Source organism: Camelus bactrianus, chromosome X, assembly GCF_048773025.1.
Source record: "Camelus bactrianus isolate YW-2024 breed Bactrian camel chromosome X, ASM4877302v1, whole genome shotgun sequence".
NCBI classification, from domain to species: Eukaryota; Metazoa; Chordata; class Mammalia; order Artiodactyla; family Camelidae; genus Camelus; species Camelus bactrianus.
In genome coordinates, this window is record NC_133575.1 from 68,888,912 (window position 1) to 68,912,640 (window position 23,729).

Sequence of the window (23,729 nt, forward strand, 5' to 3'; positions counted from 1 at the left end):
CCACCTGACTGATCTCTGAGCTGTTTTTTGGTTCCCCAATCACACTGTTGTTCCTTCAGCGTGGTATGATCTGCCCATTCTCTAGCTAACATTTATCCCCAAGATTCAGCACTGCTTCCACCACCTCCTCTTTTCATCTCCTCATTCTGTTCGGTTAAATTTCCCTACATCGTGCTGCCGTTTTGCATAGCCTCCCATACTGCGCTGAAAATTATTTGCATCCATGTTGGCTTCTATACCTTACACATATCCCCCAAAATACACACCCAGATACACAATATACTAAATTATAAGTCCCAGTGTGACAGGAACTGTGCCTTGTCTTTTTACTCCCTGCGTCTAACATAACCCTAGTGTATAGCAGGAATTCAATTAGTGTTTGCTGAACTGAGCTTAGTTCTGATTCCCTTAATAGATGGTAAGTACTGTGGAGACAGGGACTGAGTCTTGACCTTTATATCTGCCCATCACTCTCATGTGTCTTATATTTTGAAGATTCTCAATACATGTTTGTTACCTTGTTAAATTCCATGAAAATTCCTTAAAACTGAATTTTACTGGGGTTTTTTTTTGCTGCATTTTGATGAGTTTTTCAGTAATCATTAGCAGCATTGTACATGTTTTATTAATATCTTTTGTGGATTCTCTTGTTGTATTGAACAATTCTCTTGTGGTAGGGTCCTTTGATGAATATTTTGTGTAATAGAGATTCCTCTGAGGAGTGATTTATTGTTCAGTAAATCACTGTCATTTGCCTTGATACGAAAAGAAAGTTTTAAGTATTATCAAAAGCGAAATAGATCTTATCTGTGAGATCTGTGAGACTCTCAATACCAGCAGTGGAAATGAAAATTAATAGATTTCCCCAGGGTAAACAAAGGAAGCTTTCCAAAATCTCCTTTAACAGTGAGAAGCCATAAGTGAGTGGTTAAAAACATGATTAAATAAAAGTATTTCTGTCTTACTTTGGAGATATATGTGTATGTGTGTGTGTATATATATATATTCTTTACAATATGACTATATCTAACTTTAGAAATTTTCTAACAAATATAAACACACAGTGAAGATACAACTCATTAAATCATTTAATTATCCTTAAATATTCATTGAGTACCTACTATGTACAAGACACTGATTTAGATGCTGGGATTACAGCAAAGAACAGAACAGACAAAAACCCCTGTCTTCATGAAGTTTAAATCTAGTGAAGTAAAACAAAATAAGTAATTACTCTGTAATGTTAATTTTCCAATATGTCTTGGCCCAAATTTGAAATCCTTTTTTACCCCCGAGACAAGAGAGCACAACCCTCAGAAAGATAAAAGTGCCAGTCTATATTTAGCTACCCTTTCTCAGAAGTTACCACACCCTCTCTGGGCATGGAAAATATTATTGCATTAGAAAAATATAAAGCCCCTGCATGGAGAAAACACTCAAAATACCTTTTCTTTCCAATGTATTTTTGTAGTTTTTTGCAAGGTAAAAAATGAATATAGGACTTGGTAACATCAGTAAAACAGGATAAAGCAAAGCAACTTAATTGCTATCTTTTCTGTTATTCTAAGAACATTTATTTTTGAGAACTGAGATATTTGATTTGGATAAGTCACAGTACAATGAGATGACAGATACTTACAAATTGACTACCCTATTAAATCTCTGTAACACTAATTTTTTACTTAATGGTTTCCTGAATTGAAAAACCACAACTCCCTGAATATTTACCTTATATTCAGAAGCTTATTCAACTGTGGGATCTGATGAATCATATTTTTTACAAACCAGTAATTTAATGGTCTCTATCCTATGCTTTTTCTTTGAGCTCCAAATCCATATATCCAACCCCTTACTCAACATCTCTTCTGAATGTGTCCAATATTGAATTTCTGAATATTTCAACCCCACTCCCAAACCTCTTCAGTGATCCCCAGCTTAGAAATGGTACCACATTCTAATCAGTTAGTCAAATCAAAAACTTAAGGATCATCTTTGATATATTGCTCTCTTTCATCCTTAAACCAATTCATCAGCAACTCTTGCCAGATATATCTCAAAGATACGTTGTAAATATATCCACCTCTGAATCTGGACTGCTGCCGTAATCTCTTCCCTAGACTACTACAATTGACCCCAGCTGGCCACCTCATTCATACTTGCTTCTCTCCAGTCCACTCTCCACACTGCAGGTAGAGTAAACTTTAAAAAATTAACATCTGATCATGTTGTCCTTTACCTAAAACTTTCATGATTTTCCATTGTTCGTAAAATCCACTCCAAGATTTTAAACTTGTTCTAAAAGGCCTTGCTGAACTCTCTAGTCTGGTTTTACACCTTTTACCTTTCTCTCTCTAAGCTCCAGCCATATTGGTTCTCCTTCATTTCCTGTAATATCCCATGTTCCTTCCTGTTTCAGAGCCTTTGCGCATGCTCTTTCATGTGCCTGAGGTGAACTTTTATCCTTCTTCCCCTTTTCTTCTAGCTTAATCTTCATTTCACAGTTCATTCGAAACAACACATAATCTGGCAAGTCCCTCAGTCTAGCTTGGGTCACCTATCACCCTTTAGTCGGCCATTGTTGACTTTTCATGATTAGAAATAGTTAATTCCTTATGCAATTACTTGTTTTAAATCTGCCATCCTCCTAGAAGGTAAGATACACAAAGGCAAGGACTGTGCCTATATTGTTCATCATTATATTTCCAGTACATCATTCAATGCCTGGCATACTCAAAAATATTCCACTTCTGGGTATATATCCAAAGCAAATAGAAACACTATCTCGAAGAGCTTTCTGACTTCCATATTAATTGCAGCATTATTCACGGTAGCCAAGATAATCGAAACAACTTAAGTGTTTATCAAACAAGTGAATGAATAAAGAAAATATGGCATATAAATATATATTAGGTTTAAATATTATTTAGCCTTGAAGCAGAAGGAAATCACATGGATGAATCTGGACAACATTATGCTAAGTGAAATAAGCCAGACACAGAAAGACAAATATCACATGACCTCACTAATAAATGGAACCTTAAAAAAAAAAATAGTAGCAGAGAGTAGAATGGTGGTTACCAGAAACTGGGGGGTAGGAAAAAAAGGGGAGATATTGATCAAGGGGTACAAAATTTCAGTTATAAAATGAATAAGTTCTGAAGACTTAATGTACAGAATGGTGACTATAGTCAATAATAATGTATTGTATACATGAAATTTGCTAAAATTGAAGATCTCAAGTGTTCTCACCACACACACACACACACACACACACACAAAGTAGTAACTTTGAGAGGTGATGAATATGTTAATTAGTTTTCTTATGGTAATCATTTCACACTGTAAACATATATCAAAACAGCACATTGTACACCTTAAATATATGAGATTTTTATTTGCCAAAAGTAAATAAATAATTATTTAATCTGCTTAGTGAATGGATGAATAATATGGTTTAGGAAGCCTTCAAAAAACAACACAAGAGCACTATTTTAAATGGGAATCAAATGAGTTGATTGTCCAGCAAAATTGTTTTATTAGCTGGTTTTGTGTTTGTAATTGAACAGGTAATACACACGTGGTTAATAAAAAATTCAGTCAGCACAAAATGTCATACAGAGATATACTGGTGTCTCCATGCCCTCATGGCCCTCCTGTTGTCCTCTCCAGAGATAAACACTGTTACCAGTTTCTTGTGATTCCTGCTTAAGATTGTGTGTTTGTGTGTGTGTGTGTATGTGTGTGTGTGTTTGTGTGTGTGAGGGGAGCAGTAATCCTTTTATTTCTTTTTTGACACAAATGGTAGCATGCTTTAAACATTATTCCTTACTTTACACCTTTATTTTTTCATTTAATATGTTTGGGAAAGCCTGTGTTCTCAGTACATATATGGGTGCCTTATTTTTAATGGCTTCTTATTATTCCATCATATGGATACACTATGATTTATTTAATATTCCTCTATTGATGGATATTTACTTTTTTTCTGGTCTTTTGATACTATAAATGATTCTGCAGTGAACATCCTTTTCTTAGAGAAGCAATATAGGATAATGGTTATGAGTTCAGACTCTTGGCCAGACTTCCTAGGTTTGAACAGTCTCAGATAAATTATTTATCCTCTCTAAATGTCATTTCCCTCATCTGTAAAACAGCAACAATAATATTACTAACCCTCCAAGGTGGTTATAAGGGGTAAATAAATAAAATACTTAAAATTATATTTGACTGATAGTAAACACTCAATAAATGTTATTAGTAGTAGGAGTAGTAACAGCAGTAGTAGTCATTGTGAGCATGTGGGAAATACCAACTTTCACCAATCCAGTTGATAGAAATGAAAATATTTGATAACACGGTATCAGTAAATGTATGGCGAAGTGGGCACACTCATACACTGCTAATGAAAGTGGAAATTGCTGTAAATTTTTGGATGGCAATTTGGCAATATCTGTCAACATTTTAATTATATACACTGGTGATTTTGCATTTTTTCATTTGGATTTTATCCTACAGACTGGTGAACTTTTTAATTCTTATTTGCAATCATATAACACCATATTGATTATTGAAATATTTTTCTGACCCTTGGGTTTTAAATTCATGTGATCAAAAAATAACTTTTTATGTTAATGGTTATATTGGCATGCAGTACCATAGCATAGATAATCTGTTCTCAAAAAATGTATATATAAATGCTTTCCCTTCAAGATGGCTTGGGAATTGAACATATAAACATATTTAAGAAAGGCTTATGTAAGTTCGAGGATTATAAAAGTAGTAGTAGGCGGGTAGGGAACTTTGTTCACTGAACTATCCCAAGTATCTAGAAGAATGCCTGTAATTGAATAGGAGCTTAACAAATATTTCTTGAATGCTGAAGAAGTGGAGAGCTCTAATACTGCCCTATGAAATCCCTTTCAGTGCCATGGTTAACCTTTTTTCCCAAAGTGTGTTCTAGGAGGGAAAGTAATTCCACAGAATATTAATAGAAGTTTCATGATCGAATACATTTAGGAAGCAATTAAAGTTAAATCGTTTCTTTACGGGAGGATTCTTCAAATCTTTTATAATAAATATACATGTGAACTATGAGGATTTCATAATAACTTTTAAACCACAGAATACACTTTGGGAAACACTAGGCCAAATGATTGATCTGACCCGGAATGGCATTTCTTATGTTTTCATAGATAATGTTATTGCCTCATCATCAGTAGGATGTGGCAAAAAATTTTCTAGGAGTGGTAATGGGCTAGAAGGACCAGAACTATTACATACTCTTGCTCAGATTTCATGTTATTAGTATAGTTTATAATGCGGCAGTCACATAATTTTACACACACACACGCACGCACACGCACACACAAATTGAATCCACTACCTTGGAATCTCATTCTTACCATAGTGTAGATAACGAAACTAACCAAACACTGATCTTCTAGTATAAACTAAAGTAAGAGTGTTACATAAACCATCGATACCCTGAGTTCTTTATAAGAGCATCTTAGAAAATAGCTATGTCTGTATGAATGTATATCTCTTAACACCATAAAAAAAAAAAACCCAAGCAATAACAATTCAGGAAGTAGGTTATTAATACCTTACGACAAGTTCCAGACTTACAAAGAATTTTTTTTAATTTAAGACTAGTGCTAGAGCTTGCTTTGAATTAAAAAATTTGTCTCTAAGCCTGTTGTTGTAGTGCTAATAAAAATTCACAAGCACAATTACTCTGGACAATAAAGCATAGCTAAAAGTGGAGAACAACCTGAAATTACACAAAGTAGTACTTTTGTAAACATACAAACTCTGAGTTTTACAGTATAGCCAGATGAAGTCAACTTATACTTTTCCACTTTAAATAAATACAAATATTATTCCATCCATTTTCTGCTGTATAAAATTCGAGTACTTTGAGTTCATGTTCATTCCCATCTTTAAAAGACAATCAATGTCATCACAGCAATCATTTCCAATATATCAGAAATATGTTTTTAAGTGATAGTTGTTTTAGCAACAAAATGATTATTTGTGATAACTACTGTATTTGTCAGTTTCTTTGATACAGAAATATTCTGAACACATTTGCATTTTTCATAAGTCCTTTCAAAACAAAACAAAACAATAAACTATGAATAATTTTGTGGGAATTTCATGAACCTTTACAGAGAGTCTTGCTGTTCTTCTTTTAGCTGTCTAATTGTAATGTCATAGTAACAGAAAGCAGCATACCCAATTCTACATGGATGAATAAGCACATTCAATTAGGAAGATTTAACAGAGTAAATCAAACACTGGATTAAACATTTTCTGCATAACAGACCACAAAATAGGCATTCATTTTACCAGTGGATCCTTGGCATTAGAAGCAAATATAAGTGCATACCAACATAATTAAACTGAGTATTCAGTGGCCTGATTGCAAAATTTCCCTATATTTTATCAAACTCACATCCAGTTAATTAGAATTGTCTAAACAGATTCAAGCACACACATCGACAAGATTAAGTAAAAAGATTATTCATCTGCATTTCATCATTCAATAAATTAATTTGTTTTCTTCTGTTTTATTATCCCCAAAGTTTGAACGTAGTAAATTTTCTGTATGGTTGCCCAAAGTAAAAAGTTCAGACAAACACATGGAAATCTGCAATATAGGATGGTTTCCCTTTTAATTGTATTTGATCTTTCATTTTTAATAAAAAAAATCTTATTTAAAGAGATATTTAATCTCAACTGGTGAGCTATTCCCTTCTAAGTTTACTGACAAAACCTCACATCAGAATTTATGACACGAATATTCATAATAAAAATTTAAAGTATTCTACAGTTTGTACTAGTAGTCACTCCTATTATTAGTGTTTTATTAGTACAGTTTGTTTTTACTATAATACATGCATGTTTTATCTCAATGCAAAAGCATTTTAAATTAGTCTTTATCAGGAAATGGTTGAATAACCTAAGATTCAGAGCGTTTTATTTGCTCTAATCCTCAAGAATAATGCTTTATAAGTCTAGGTATGACTCAAACCATTAAGAATAGAAAGAATTATTTCATGTTTGGGCTAACTTTGAGCCAAGTTTGAATATGATGTCATTTGAACCATATTTTATATTCTGTATAAGTACAGAATAGGAGTTTGGAAAGAAATATATGAAATGCCTATTAAAAAGCAAGAATTGTCTCTGTATTTTCATAGTACCAATGTCTGCCGTTGCCACTGTACCTTCTCATGGAAGCTAGCCCCTCTACACCATTAACAAAAGGCAGCAGTCCTGTTTTAAATACCACAGGACTTCAAGTCTCTGACCACGGTTGATTGGAGGAAAAAGAATAAAGCTGACCCAAGAGAATCCATGGCTTGCAAAGATTTATGCCTAGATTTGAGACCCATTTTAAAAAGATGACCCAGGCCAATCAGATTCACAGTTCAGAAAATTCTAAACAAATGACATAGAAGATATAGTATAATAGAAGCTGAAAGAAAGTGTTGAGATTTGTCTTTTTATTGTCTACTTAATATATTTGGAGGGGATAATTAGGTTTGTTTGTTTATGTATTTTAATGGAGGTACTGGGGATTGAACCCAGGACCTTGTGCGTGCTAGGCACAAACTCTACCACTGAGCTATACCCTCCTCCTCTGAGATTTGTCTTGATGTAAAGTGGGTTGGAGCAGCCACTGTGTAAGGCATCCATCTTGTATATGGCCATCATCAAGATAAATAATAGAGGAAGTCAACTGGTAGAGAACAAGGAGAGTGGAAGGGACCTATGAAGAGGAGTACAGTTGCCATGAGAGAAAGAGCAAGTTCCTGGTCTTGTGAGGAAAGTTGTGGTCTCCGTTCCATGAAGATTGACTAGGTTTTGTTTTTTATCCTTCAATCCTGGCAAACTCCAGTGCATCCTTACAATAACATCCCTTTTCCTTCTGGTAGCGTAGGTGAATATTGCTACCAAAAAGTTTTAGTTAAATGATTTTAAAGGGAGGGTATAGCTCAGTGGTACAGCACATGCTATGCATGCACGAGGTCCTGGGTTCAATTCCCAGCATCTCTGTTAGTAAATAAATAAAAAACAAACCTAATTATCTCATTCCACAAAAAAATAATTTAAAAAACACCCATGTAGCCAAAAACAAAGTAGCGCATGGGTCCTACAGAATAAGACAATTACAGACGGTTCTCTGCCAACTATTTCTCCACCCCAAAATTACAGCTGAGGGAGGTTTTTATTATCACCATTCAAATACAATCCCAATTCAAATCTAAATAGTGACTAAGAAATCATAGAATGAGAACAGATCTGAAGAAGAATCCTTTGCTTTCAGCCCAGTTCATAGCCAAATTGTTCTAGGTGGCTGGAGAAAGCTATTGTATTTTGAATACCTCTGGAGAACTGTTTCATTCTTTTTTGCCCATTTCTTCAGTTAGGAAACACTACCATCGCAATTCTGGTTTCTATCATTTTTAATATTAAGTTTGGAGCTCTAAGTGATATATTTGTTATCATCACACCATGAAAGGATGGAAAATAAAATAACAAATGCCAATTCAACCCAGCATTTAAAACCCTCCATACGATGGTCCCAATATAAGCTTATATCATGAGTCCATGAGAAACGTTACAGAATGATCAACACATATGAAATCAGCTGCATTAATGGTGAAACCTCAGTTGCAGTCCTAATTGCCCTACAGCAGTATACAAATTCCAAGTTTTCATAAAAATAGAAAAATTGAAACTGTGGTAGCCAGCCTCCACTATGACCCCAATGGATCCCACATCCTGGCAGTCATGCCCTTGTGCAGTCCTTTCCCACATAAAATTGGCTAACCTGTATACAAACAGGATTTTGTGGACATGATAGAGTGTAACTTCAGAGGATAGGTCATTTAAGACATGGCAGTTTCCACCTGACTCTGGGATCGCTCGCTCTGGGAAAATCCAGCTGTCACTTCATGAGGACACTCAGACAACTCTAGGGAAAGATCTGTGTGGCAGTAACTTCTGTCCACAGGCAGCAAGGAACCAAGGCCTCCTGCCAGCAGCCATGTGAGTGAGCGAGCCTTCTTGGAAGTGGCTTTTCCATTCGCAGTTCTCAGATGACTACAATCTCAGCTGCGATCTTGCCTGCAACCTCGTGAGAGACCTTCAAACAGAACTACTCAGCTAAACTGCTCCTGAATTATTGTCCCACAGAAACTGAGATAATAAATGTTTATTGTTTTAAGACATGAATTTCTAAGGTGATTTCTTATTCAGCAATAGGTAGCTAGTAAAAAAAGAAAGCACTATAATCCACCCGAAGATGACATTTCAATCCTGCTGTCTCATGGAGAGAACTGCCGCTGCTACATCCAAGAAATCTATGTCCCCACGTCATCCCAAACCTTTTGCTCAAGTCAAGCCCTAGTCTTACCTTTCCAGCTTTATCTACCATGACTTCTCCACTACCTATACTGTATGGTCCAGGAAAACTGGCCAATTCACTCTTCCTTGAACAGTGTTATACCACCGTGTCTTTATTCAAATTGTTTTCTTTCACTGAAAAGCATTTGTTTTTCCTATCTCTGCTGTGCAATTCACATATTTCCTGCAGTATCCCTCTCAGCTGCCACCTGCTTCATGTAAGCTCTACTGATCTCCCAAACTAGGTGATACATCTTCTTACTTTTAAACCCTGTGCTATTCAGGACTACTTTAGTTGCAAGTTATAGAATCCTAACTCAAACTAGCTCAAGCAAAAAGGGAATTTATTGGTTCAAATAAGTGAGATAGCCAAGGAGCGGAGATGGCTTGTCTATGACTGGATCCTGAGGTTCAAACCATCCTGAGCTCTCTTGATCTCTCTCTCTCTCCCCCTACCTCCGTGGATAAAGGAAGAATCTGATTGCTCCTGTCTATCAGAGTCCCAGCAGGAATTGAAGGCACACTCAATCTGGGCAATTTGTTGTTAGAGTTTGGGGAAACCTACCAAGAACTGTGCAGCAGTTACAGCGGAAGAGAGCTATTATCCTCCCTGGACAAGAAGGGGTAAGAGGTGGGAAGAGTTACCTGAGCCCAGAGAAGGTAGCTATATGGAGAAAGCCACCTGGCAGGTACTATGACTTCAGCAGAGGGATGTAGCCAATTCACAGCAAACTTGTAAGGTAGAAACCATAGGAATAAATACCCTGGCCTCATTTCCTTCCCTTATTTTAATCTACTGAGGCTTCTCATTGGCTGAACCCAACAAGAAGACAGAGGGCAAGTAAGTCCATTAATGTATTTAATAAAGATCAGCCTCCCAGGGGTCAGAGTAGAATAGAAAAGGGTAGATAGTAGATATGGAGAGAGGAAGGCAAATATTTAGGACATCCTACTTTCATCATGGGCCCATACATAGACCCATCACTGTGACACAGGATAGGCTAGTCAGATTGACCAGCTTGTGTCACATGATCACTCTGGGAGAATGGACTGAGGTGGGAGCAAGATGACACAATAATGTATTGTATTAATGTATTATTATGTATTATTGTAATAATGTATTGCAATAAATGTATTGTATTATTGCAATGGCCTTCAGAACTATCAATTGATACAGGGGTAGTACCTCAAATGAAGTGATATTAGATAAAAAAGAATGTCTAATTAATGCAGACCCAATTCTGCTTTAGACTTTTTTGGAGGGCACTTATTGATTTCAGTCTTAAATTATAGTTAGTTCTCACTTTTCCTATCCCAACCTATCTAAGTACCTAGAGAACACAATTTATGTGTTTTTTTCTCATCTTTGAGTCCCCTGCAGCACCTGTCACAATACGTACAGCAAAACAATTCTTAAATAAAATTAATGAATATTCAGTTGAAATATCTTTGGTTTATGCACTTTGAGAACAGTTAATGGAAATATAAAGTAAAATGCTTCTTTTCATTCTATTTTGAGAAGTTTCATATGTTCCAAGTTGGCTCAGAGATGTCTTTTTTCAATGCCTGGAAATGATTTGTATGTTTTTTCTCTTACAAGAAGTTATACCAGAGCTTGCATCTTAGGCACAGATGCCCTTATCTAAGAGTGACATGAGGTTAGGATTTACAATCTGTCAGATTTTCTCAACTGGAAATCCTGCCCCCAAGGTACGTTTCCTGCACATACATGGATGCTTTGCTCCATATATTTATGACCGTCTGTTTCTAAGCATTTAGGCCTAGTTAAAAGTTGTTTTGACCTTTGCCATAGATGTTAAATGATGAAATTGAGAGAGATTAAAGGTACCACATGCCATATGTTATTTTTCTTAAGAGAACTCTAAAATGTTTAAATTACATACACTTACGTGTAAAAAAGTATTTGTTAGTCAACTGGAACAGTAATTAATATCCTTATTATCCTGGAGGCACACTTTTATTTTAACCAAATGACAGATCTGTGCAAATTTCAAAGAAGTGGCATGGTTTGACTTGCCAAAATGTAATGTGGACAAAATGTTGTGTGTAATCTAATAAATATTACTTTAAGATCATGAAAAGAGGGTATCAGTCTTTGAAACTAAAATGATAAATTTGTCTCTGCCTTTCCTTTGTAAACTGCCTGGCTCCATTAGACCTAGTCTTAGAATAAGAAATTATGTTATGGCAATTGAGGTATGGATGATGTGGGAAATGTTTGTGACCACAACCATATGAATTATAGTTGTGAGAAGATGTGTAAACAGATATTAAAGGATCTCAACTTTGGATTTGCTATAATTAAAGGGGAAAAAAAAGAAATACTTAAGTTTATAAATATTATTTATAAGTTATTCTTCCTTCTATAGCCTCAATTTCACACATCTACTTTCATCTCTATTTTATTTTCTGTTGTGAGCCTTTTTATTCTAAGAAACCATCAAACAACTTCTACAAAAAGATATTTTAAAATGTGAATCATCAGTCTCAATTATATATTTCCTATGATAGGAGCTCATAGCTTTTCTGAGTTCTTGTTTGAAGTATCCAACCTATACTAGACCTTCAGCTTCTGCTTCAATATCTTTTTATTTTATTGTATTTTTATATAGATCTTTCTTTTCCTCTGCCTCTCATTTTGTCTTTCCCAAATCCCATGGGGTCCATTTCTTTTTCCTTCTATTCACTGAACATTTTTAAACCACTTACTATATTCAAAGATGAATAAGAGAGATGAAGGGTCATGATAGAAAGGATGGACCCACACACAGATGTTTTATATGATACCAGCCATAAGATGAGGACAAGAAAAATACACATAAAATAACATGAACTTTCAGAATAAAGATCTGTTCACTCTGCCAAGAAGGATGGGAGAAGGCATCCAGGAGATGGTAGCATTTAGGCTAGGCCTTAAAGAAACAGTAGACTTTAAACAGATGGAAATGAATGGAAAGGGCATTATAAACAAGACAGACAACATGATCTGGTATATGGAGGCAGCAAAGTACATGATGGGTTTGAGGAAAAGACCTATGTGGTTGTAATATGGAACATGGGGAAGAATTGGTTAAAAATGAGATTTTTAAAATTAGGTTACAGGAGATCATGAGGGGCTTTGAATGACAAGTTAAGAATCGTGGACTTTGTAGGTAACTGGAAGCACTGAGAGCTTTTGGTACAGGGAAAGGCATAATTATATCTTTATTGATGTATAGGCAATGTGTCAATTTCTGTTGTACAGCAAGGCATAATTATATCTTTAGAAAAAAATTCTGCTTGTGGTATGAAGGATATAGTAGGAAGAAAACAAGAAGTAGAAAGGTCAGTGAGGAGGCTATTGTAACAATTGAGGAAAGGAAAATGTGTAATGCAACCAGGGCAGTGGCAGTGAGAATGGAATGAGAATGAATTGGGGAAATTTATCACTAGAAATGACAGACCAGTTGATATGTTGGAGGGTGGGTGTGAAGAGAAGTGAGGAGAACTCAAACTTGATCCTAGATAAATGGAGAATGGCAATGAAACCAAAGAAGACTTTATCAAGGTTACCACGTTGCCCAGTTCTAGGAGGCATCACTGACATTGTGCTCTATATAAATGGCAACTTCCTGAGTAGGGGAGCACACACACTGTACAGCTATAAGCAAGGGTCCTGGTTGCTGTTTCCTTCCTTTAAGAACGTGACATTTGCTATTGCTGACCAATAGAAATTTCAATGACACAGATTTCTGAGATGGCAAGTAGCCCATATAGTAAAGTAAAAAAAAGTAAGAGAATAAAATGTAGGGAGCAGCAAGTAAGCAAGTAAAGTTGAATAATAAATCCATCGCCATGACTAAGGCTGTGTGTTTAAATGTTATTTATGTATTAGTTTACCATGCTGTCTCATTTGCATTGTTATCAAAAGCAGTTGTCTGGGACTAATAGTAGGCTTTAAAACTAGTGTTTTCAGGGTTTAGGATAAAGCAGAGTTTAACAGCTTTATTGAGAAATAGTGCATATACCATAGAACTCATTCATTTAAAATGTACAGTTTAGTGGGTTTTTATTTAATTCACAGAGTTGTTCAACAATGAACACAATTTTAGAACATTTTTGTCACCCCAAAAAGAAACTCCATAGTCTTTAGCTATCACCTCCTTTTCCCTTTTGGCATCCCCTCACCAACTCCCAAAGCCCTGGCAAACATAAATCTACTTTTTTCTATCTTTATAGATTTTCCTGTTCTGGAAATTTCATATGAATGGAATTATACAACATGTGGTCTTTTGTGTCTGGCTTCTTTCTTTCAGCGTCACATTTTTCAAGGTTCATTCGTGTCATGGAATCTATCAGTACTTCATTCCTTTTTATGACTGAGTAATATTCCACTGTACAGATATACCACAGTTTGTTTATTTACTCATCAGTTGATGGATATTTGGGTTGTTTCTACCATTTGGCTATTATGAATAATGCTACCATAAATATTCCTGTAGGATTTTTGTCTATTTTTTATTTTTGCGGGGGGTTAATTAGGTTTGTATTTATTTATTTATTTGTTTCTTTGTTTATTTATAAATGGAGGTACTGGGGATTGAAACCAGGGCCTCATGCATGCTAAGCGCACACTTTACCACTGAACTGTACCCTCTATCCTTATGTACAATTTTTTAAATGGATATATATTTTCATTTCTTTCAGGTGTATACCTAGGAGTGGAATTGATGAGTCATGTGGTAACTCCATGTTTAATGGTTTGAGGAACTGTCAGACTGTTTTCCAAAGTGACTGCACCATTTTACATTCCCACCAGTATTGCATCGGGGTTCTAATTTCTTCGTAACTTCTTATTATCTGAATTTTTAATGCTAACCATCCTAATGAATGTGAAACAGCATTTCTTTATGGTTTTTATTTCCATTTCCGTAATTGTCTGGAGCTAATAACAGGACTTCAAATGAATATCCTCACATTTAGGATAAAGCCAAGGTTATTTTAAAGCCTTGACATCACTTTATTTAAGAAGATATATTTGCAGCATTTCTTTGAGTACGTAAATAAGAAAGAATCAAAATTATTAAAGTTAAAAGATATATTGAATAGACCTGCTAGGTACAAGATACTTGCAGAGTGTATAAAGAGGAATAAAATGTAGAATATTCTTCTTTGAGAGGTGAGACAAAAATGGCTTATAATATCAGGCACTAGATGATAAATGCCATTATAAAGGAATAAATAAAATGTCAGGGACATGCAAAGGAAGGAGTTCTTCCTTCTGCTCTGAAGACTAGGAGAAGTCTTCAATAAGATTAAAGCATAAAAGTAAAGATATGTTTGAAGAACTGGGAAGAGGTCTGTGTAGCTGTAGCTAAGTAAACCTGTCTGAACTTATTTCTTCACATAAAGATTTTTTAAAGTAATAAAACACATATTCTGGATATCTTCCTAATTGTTAGATGATAAAGCCAGTTTTTTTTCTTGGTGTAATCAATATATGAATTCTTCCATTGTTCATTAAACATTTATGCTGATTAAGACATTGACAAATGTAGTTTGAAACAAGCTCCTTGATAAATATGGGCTAAAGGTAGAGTTTTTAAATGGCAGAATAATGTCAAATTTTGAACATTGTATATGGATCTATCAAAATTCATCAAATTGTGTGTCTGGAATATGTGTAGTTTACTGTATGGAACCATATCACAAAAAAGGTGTTAAAAATAAAATTAAATTTAAAAAAACCTAAATGCAATGAGGTATAATATTGTAATTGCCATCATTTCTTAGGCGGTTGCTGTGCAAGACACTATTAGGTATTTTATTTTATTTTATTTTATTTTATTTCTATTGAAGTTTAGTTGATTTACAATGTTGTGTTAGTTTCTGGTGTACAGCATAGTGATTCAGTTATACATATATGTGTATTCTTTTTCATATGTTAGGTATTTTAAAAACCTCTCTAATCCTTTGAGCAACTGTACATGGTAGATATCATCATCTTCATTTCACAGATTAAACAGCTGAGGTACAAAGACATTTGAGACATAATTCCCATATTGAACTCTCCCATCCATAACTAACTTTTCAAACTCATTGATTGGCTACACACCCCATTTGCATAATGTGACTATAATTTGGCCTCCCACAAACCTGGACGCAAAACTGGACTCCTTCATTGGCTTTCATAAGCATTCCGAGCAAACCGAATGTATCGTTGTTTGTTTTGTTTGCTTTTTTGTTTTGAGTTTTACTGAACATTTGTGGGAACCCAGGAAGGATCACACTGCATGTTGCATAGAATTAAATGACAAAAATCCTCCCACATTTCTCTAGTTGTACCATCAATGTGTGTACATGTACTGGGCAAGGGAGGGCAGTGATTCTTCCCTCCCCTCCTTCCTTTTCACTTTCAGTCTTCTTCCTTACTGTCCAGTCTTGCTGACTTGGGTCTTCTTGGATCCAAGATCTTTCCTCCGGACCTTTAAATCTTGCTCCTTCCTTAAGCAGCACTGTTGAAGTTCTCCTCAGCTCTTCAAAACTCATGCAGCAGATACAAATTGCAGTGTCCCAAAAGTCAGATATGAAGCTTCAGAACTTCTGTTTTACTGTCATTCAAATTAGCTCAAGAATTCCATATTCACAAATGGCAGAAGGCTTCAACCTGCCAAGTCAATGTAACTCAGTCACCTCCAGTTTTTTTTATGGCATATAGCTTTATTTTTTTATTTTTTTAACATTTTTTATTGATTTATAATCATTTTACAATGTTGTGTCAAATTCCAGTGTTCAGCACAATTTTTCAGTCATACATGGACATATACACACTTATTGTCACATTTTTTTCTCTGTGAGCTACCATAACATTTTGTGTATATTTCCCTGTGCTATACGGTATAATCTTGTTTATCACCTCCAGTTTTAAATGTGGTCAGTGCAGGATTTGAGTTTATCACTTCCTCCTTCTCCTTTTATCTTCAAAGCTGGTTCCATCAGCACTGTCTCAATCTTTTTGTGGGGCTCTGGAGCACATAGTTGCTTTCCAGACATCATGCTGAGGTATGCATGATATATACAAGCTGCCCTGTGGTATGTCTTCCTAAACATCACCCACCACCATTGCTGATAGACTGCCAAGGTAGACGCCAGTTTTTAGTGAACTTCACCTTTCTGAAGCCAGACAATGGTCTCTCATGGTCTGGGTTCCACACTCCAAAAAACAAAAAACATAACAAAAATCTCACTTTATTGCTGATGATATAAACTCCATGTTCTCAGCTTTGGTTCTGTATATAAATTTTAGAATTTTAGGAACATTTTTCTTTATCAGCTATACTGAATCTTATAAATCAAAATATGTTTTGGCTTTTAAAATTATCATGTCTGCTGTGTTTCAAAATCCAGTAAGCAACTCAACTGACATCTTTGTTCTAAGCCAGGTTCATCCTGTAAGCAAGGGCAGGGCATATTGATACCTATCTCTGTTACCCAATTAGTGGAAAAGGATAATGGATACAAGGAATAGAGGCAGATGAGATGAAAGATCACAGAATATTAGCTCACAATAGTTCACATACAGACCCACAGGGGCTCAACAAATAAAAGGCCCTAAATTTACCAATATTCACCCTCCTTAAGAAGCAGTGGAAAATTAGAAAAATATAATAATCATCCTGTTACACAATAATATAACATTAATATTGAGATGTAACTTTGATTAATATTTATTTACTAGAGGAAGAAAAATGACATATGTGGCAACATATGTACACTTCCCTGGGTGTTCCATTGAAATTTTATTTTTGTCAAATGTTACCAAGAAGGACATGAGAAGCATTACTGTGAACTGTGTTGCCTACTGTGTTATTCCAGGACGGTAAGCTCCATGAGGGCAGCTATGTGGTTTGTTTTCTTTACTGTTTTTATCCTTGGTGTTTGGAATAAAGTCTGCAATATAATAGGAGGTGCTCAATCAATATTTCTTGCATAAACGAATGCAGGGATTTGTTTGACATGCACAGTGTTGACAACAGCAAGATAATAGTTGCCAATGTTTAAAAGTAAGGGTACTTCGTGTAAAAAGACCAATTTTGAGGCTTGCTTGAGCATTCAGTGGCTATGGCAATACTGGATCCATATTCCCACAGGGCAACTGAATTGAGTAGCATATTTGCTTTCCAATTCACCACAGTCCCCACTGATCCTTTTGTCTCAAATAGCCCACTTCCCTCATTTGTATCACCTGCCTGATCTGTATAGATATTTGAGTTTGCAATCCTTTCTTCAAGTTCTTAATTCATTTCACATATATATACGTGCACACGCACACACACACACACACACACACTAAATAACTTTATGTTGAGATACCTCCCCCTTGACAAAATGAAACAAATAGCCCTTGAGGAAGTGTGCATTTTATCCATTTCTGACCTATTATTTTTGAAAATTCAAGGCATAAAACTTCTCTCAAAAAAAGTGAAAAATAAGCTCTCATGTAAGGTTGTAAAAATCCACAGAAACATTCTCCTTTATTTACCAATAGGACTTCTTTATCCTTTGATTCTTTCCCAAATAGCTTAGCTTCTGAAGTCTTCAAGAAAAGGAACAAGATGTCCACTTGTCCTCCACCAATTTTCCTCAGAAGAGTCATTTTTTGCCTGCCCCCAGTTTCTTTCAGCTCCTAAATCTGTCAGCTTGTTTGTTCAGCTTGTTCTGTGGAGGCATCTTACTTTGTTGTACATACTTTATTGAGTGCCCTTCAAGTCTTCTGGACTCTTCCTTCGGAACATTATGGTGCGTAGGGTAGATGTAAGCTCACAACTTACTCCTCCTTTTTGTTTTCTTTTGGGGTTTCTTTTTTGGGGGGAAGATAATTAGGCTTATTTATTTATTTTAAAGGAGGTACTGGGGCTTGAACCCAATACCTCGTGCTTGTGAAGCATGCACTCCACCAAGCTATACCCTCCCCTGACAACTTAGTCCTCCTCACAGACTTCGTGATGATACATTTCTGTCAGACAGAAAATCGAACACAAATGGCCTCAAGTTTAAAGACTCTATTGACTTGTATAACAGAATATCAAGGAGTATGGCCCAAGCAATGTCACTAGAGCTCCACTCCATTCTTCAGCTTTACCTTCTGTTGTGTGTCACTTTTTTTTCAGACTGTGGTGGCCCCCCATGATTCTAGGCTCTCCCCTTTTAGCGGCAAGACAGCTGCAGCATCTGGATCCTCTTGATCCTCTTAGATAAACAAATTTCCAATAGGGAAGATCACTTGCTTTTCTTTCAGTCAACCCAGTCAAAGTCTCACTAGCTCCAACTGGGCCATGTGCTCATCTCTGAGCCAATCCTTAAGGAAATATGAAGTTCTAGAACGAAGTGACATAGATGGCTTCCCCTAGGGCTTGGGATGGACTCAGCTCCACCCTATGTACATAACAGAGTAGAAGAGGGGATAGTTCCTCTAAGGAAAATTGTGGCACATTTTGTCACAAACCAAGTGGTAAAAGATTCCTCAGGAGCAAAAGTAATAGAGGTCTACTACAGCATGTTAAGAGTGGGAAAACATATTGGGTGATGTTTTCTGCTTTTATTGATATTTTAAATTTACATGTAATTTAATTTCTTTAAGACCCTATTCTTTCACATCTCAGAATTCATGGCCTTTACTAATTTACATTACTGTTTGTGGTTTCTGGAAGCTTATAACATAACCTTTACTTTCGCTTTTTCTCACTGCTTTACATTCATATATCCTGTCAGCATATATTCTATATTTCTGTGGTAGACTCAGACAGGATAGAGGAAGAAGCCCCTGGGAAGTGCCTCTTCTGAGAAGAAGTACCAGGAGTTACTACTTAAATAATATGACAACTAAGGAAGTTATCATTGGAGATACGGCTTCTCTATATTTTAATATCTCTGCAGCTGTCTTAGGGCACATTTTTCAACCTAGATTTTGTTTTACAGGCTCTCAGAATGAAAATCAAAGTGAAAATCACCTTTTTATATGGCTTTTGAGAAAGGGTAGACAACAGAAAAAAAATACTATCATGTTGGTCACTTAAGGTTTCCAGATATTTGAGCACAGAACCAAAATCTGTGAAGTCTAGGATGGAAGCTTACTGGCAAACTACTGGTGAAAGAGTTACAACTGAACTAGGAAGACTCACATTACTGTCCTGGGTATGGGTAACTGGTTGCATCTCAGCTGGCATCTGTGTCTATTTCTCAAGGGTTCTATTTGTGGTTTAGGCAAAGACACTAGCAATCCCTTCAGAGAAGTGGACTAAGTCACTGAAAGGGGCAGAAACTAAATCGAACTAACTGAAATTGTACATGGATGGAAGAGAGAAAGACTACAGCTGGTTAAAAGCGCAGGTGCTCATGGAGATGGCCTCAGGCCTACTGAGTATTGGATTAGGGCACTGGTTCCCCAACTCGTGTGTCAGAATCACCTGGAGGGCTTGAAACACAGATTCCCTGCATTCACAAGAGGTCTGGGGTGGGGACTGAGAATTTGCCCGGGAATTTTGTAACAAGTTCCCACGTAATAATGCTGCTGCTCTTGGGACTTCACTTAGAGAACTACTGGATAATGGCAACAAGACTCGTTATAGACCCTCATTTTCTGGTGGAAATCAAGCGCCTGGTACAATGCCAGTCTTGGTCAGCATTGTTTCAGGGCGAAGGATATTAAATCTACAGTTTGAAGGTTTGAAAATCAGAAGCTTGATAGGGCAAAGAGGGGACTGACCTCTCCTGGGCGGTGGTGTGTTGGAGCTATCCACATCTCTTCCCAGCTCCGAGTTCAGGAATGTCAGCTTGGTAGCTTGAAATTGGCCTTGGTGGGAGATTTACACCACACATATTTACCAGCATACCAGTGCTTACAAGTGATAGGGAGTGCCAACATGTGCATAAGGTTAGACACTCTCCAGAACCTAAAACCCATGGACCCTGCTTTTAAGAACTTATATTCCAAATGCAAACAACTATAGCTATCCCATTAAAATGGCGAGGTAGTTCATTCATCATTTATTGAACACTTGCCATGTGTCAAGAACAGTGACACAAATGATAAACGCTGGAGAAGTTGTGGAGAAAAGGGAAACCTCCTACACTGTTGGTGGGAATGCAGTTTGGTGCAGCCATTATGGAAAACAGTACGGAGATTCCTCAAAAGACTAAAAATAGACTTACCCTATGATCCAGCAATCCCACTCCTGGGCAATTAGGGAACCCTAATTCAAAAAGACATATGCAGCCCAATGTTCATAGCAGCACTATTTACAATAGCCAAGACATTGAAATAACCTAAACGTCCATCAACAGATGACTGGATAAAGCTGTGGTATATTTATACAATGGAATACTACTCAACCATAAAAAGAACAAAATAATGTCATTTGCAGAAACATGGATGGACCTGGAGATCATCATTCTAAGTGAAGTAAGCCAGAAATAGAAAGAAAAGTACCATATAATGTCACTTACATGTGGAATCTAAAAAAAGACAAATGAACTTATTTACAAAACAGAAACAGGCTCACAGACATAGAAAACAAACTTATGGTTACCAGAAGGGGTAGGAGGTGGGAAGGGATAAATTGGGAGTTTGAAATTTGCAGATGCTAACTACTCTGTATAAAATAGATAAATAACAAGTTTCTACTGTATAGCACAGAGAACTATGTTCAATATTTTATAGTAACCTATAATGAAAAAGAACATGAAAAAGAATATATATATGTTCATGTACGACTGAAGTATTGTGCTGTACTCCAGAAATTGACAAAACATTGTAAACTGACTATACTTAAATAATAATTTAAAAAAAAGAACGATGACAGATGCTAGAGATACAACAATGAACCAGAAAAAACAAAGTACTTACCTTCTTGGAACTTACACAATTTTACAGGAAAAAAAAATCGTTGTAATGTGAATGATTTAGCTGAAATAATTCTTTGTTCAATAACTGCTGAAAGTACATTAGCAACAATGAGCACAAATTGTTTTTTAAAACTAAAATAATGAATAAAGTTCCTAATCATTATCTTCACAAGCCCTGAAGCACAGTAGAATATTGTAATTACGAAAATTATTTATATCTTTTGACATTGACTACATATCTGATATGTTTACTGAAAGTATTTAGTGTAGATGTAATTACCCTCTAGCTGGCTCTCTCCAATACCAAATATGTTCAAATTTAGAAACGTTGTGGGTACTTACTGCTTCTTAGGTAAATGTTCCATCATTTCTAGACACAGAGTTCATTGGCTTCACTCTGTGTATCTTTTTAAAAAGAAAAAAAAAACTTGTGCCACTTGGGAGGAAACAGAGTTGAAGAAAGAGGCTTAACGATGCTTAAAATACATTCATTTTGGCCAAAAGAGTAAATATATGTTAATTTCAAGAAGAAAAGTTTTCTTTTTTTTAGCATAGCTTAGTTTTGTCAATTCTCCTGGTTTCTTCACTACAGAGTGACAAATTTTAAAGAAGTATCTATTTAATGTGTGTTAGGTGTAATAGGGCAATTTCTGAAGTAGGTAATGGAGAAGAGGATAGGAGCGGGGTTTTAAGGAAGTCCTGACATGAACATCAATGTGGCCGCTGGGCTACATATACCCAAGCCACCCTTCTATCTCCCCTCCCTTGCCTGCTAGAACTTGCCAGGTTCCAACAGGAGTATCAGAATGGACAAGAGCCTGCACTTTAGCTTAGTGGGTGAGTGAGGACATTAACTTCAGGGTCTCACTAGTCATTTTTCAATTGCATAATTAACATTTCTTCTTCCACGGTCCTTGTCATTCTGTTCTGAGGCTACTCAAAGTGAGGTCCTTTGAACAGTACCCCCAAACTGTTACTGGCCTGGGATAAGTACAGAAATTGAGAGTAAACATTAAGAAATGCATATAGGACTTGTGGTAGCTCACAGCGAAAAAAAAATGTGACAATGAATATATGTATGTTCACGTATGACTGAAAAATTGTGCTCTATACTAGAATTTGACACAACATTGTAAAATAACTATTACTCAATAAAGAAATGTAAAATAAAAAAATGTTTAAAGTAAGTTGAAATTAAAAAAAGAAATGCATACAGGAATTAACAGAGTGATTTTAGGTATCATTCAATATAATAAAAAAAACTGCAGCTTGTACTTTATGTCTTTTTTCATTTTTCTAGGAGTCATTGCATTTTACAAGGTATCCATCTGTAACTGACAGAAAATTTCTTAAAAAGTTGCTTCACAGCTGATGGTTTGAGAAGCACTGGTCTAAGCAAATTTTAGGTCAATGTACATGTTACTACCTTTAAGCGTGAAAATAAGGTGCTACTTTGGGTATAGAACTCAAGCATGACTGGCCACTTACACTATTCCTTCTCTAGCCATACTTCTCCTTTGAGGCAACTGTGGGATAGTAAGAGTCTAGGAAAGATGAGGATGGTAATTGCTACAAATATTTGTCCTTCTCATGCCATTCACTCCCCCTACATTCTGGTCGGTGCCCATGGCCCACTGAATGCTGGTTGTATACTTAGCAAGAGTCACTTTATGAAAACTAACTCAAATATTTCAAAAGGACTGAATGAAGTTTAGTTGCTTTAAAAAATACACTTGTTGAATTGGGGGGAGGGAAATGGCCACAGAGTGGTACAAATCATTATCTGAAGAATTCTGCACTTAGACTTATTTACAAAGATCTTGAAGGTTTTTCTTTATTTTAAAGAAATAAATTGAAATAGTAACTGACCCTATAGAACTTGAGTTGGCAGATGTGTTCTCAAAGGAAAACCCTTGGCCTTTATGTTGAAACAATATCAAATTAGTGTCCATTTATATTATTTATGTTTTAACAAAATGTTTTAGATATGTCACATCTTTCAGTAATTTTTTAATATTTTGTAATTTTAATTTTATAGTTTTGTATATATAGTATATAATATAACATATATTATATATAGTGTATGTTTATATTTTTACTTTAATTTTTAATAGTATAAGAATTATTTTTAATAGTAATTTTTAATAATATAGTACTCCAAAGTATGGTTCCCAATCGTGTTGTTTAAGAGGACTTCTACAGTGTAGACAAAGGTATAAAAGGTGTTCAGAGAAGGGAGGGATTATTCTGTGCCAGAATATCAGGTCATCTTAGAGTCTTTGGGGAGACCTTGAAAGATGAATAGTGTCAATAAATATATGAGTTCAAGAAGAACTGCAGGAAAAGAGGCGTGAAGACAGGAAGGCGTGAGCATATTTATGAAGGGCACAGTGGGGGCTGAGTCTAACTTG

General features: G+C 35.8%; 1 non-coding gene across 1 annotated transcript; it reads right to left on the reverse strand.

Annotated features, from left to right (window-relative positions):
• Positions 1 to 7,568: 7,568 nt before the first annotated feature.
• Positions 7,569 to 7,641, reverse strand: TRNAA-AGC (transfer RNA alanine (anticodon AGC)). Its single transcript has one exon. It is a non-coding gene; the product is annotated as a tRNA-Ala (tRNA).
• Between the last annotated feature and the right edge of the window lie 16,088 nt (positions 7,642 to 23,729).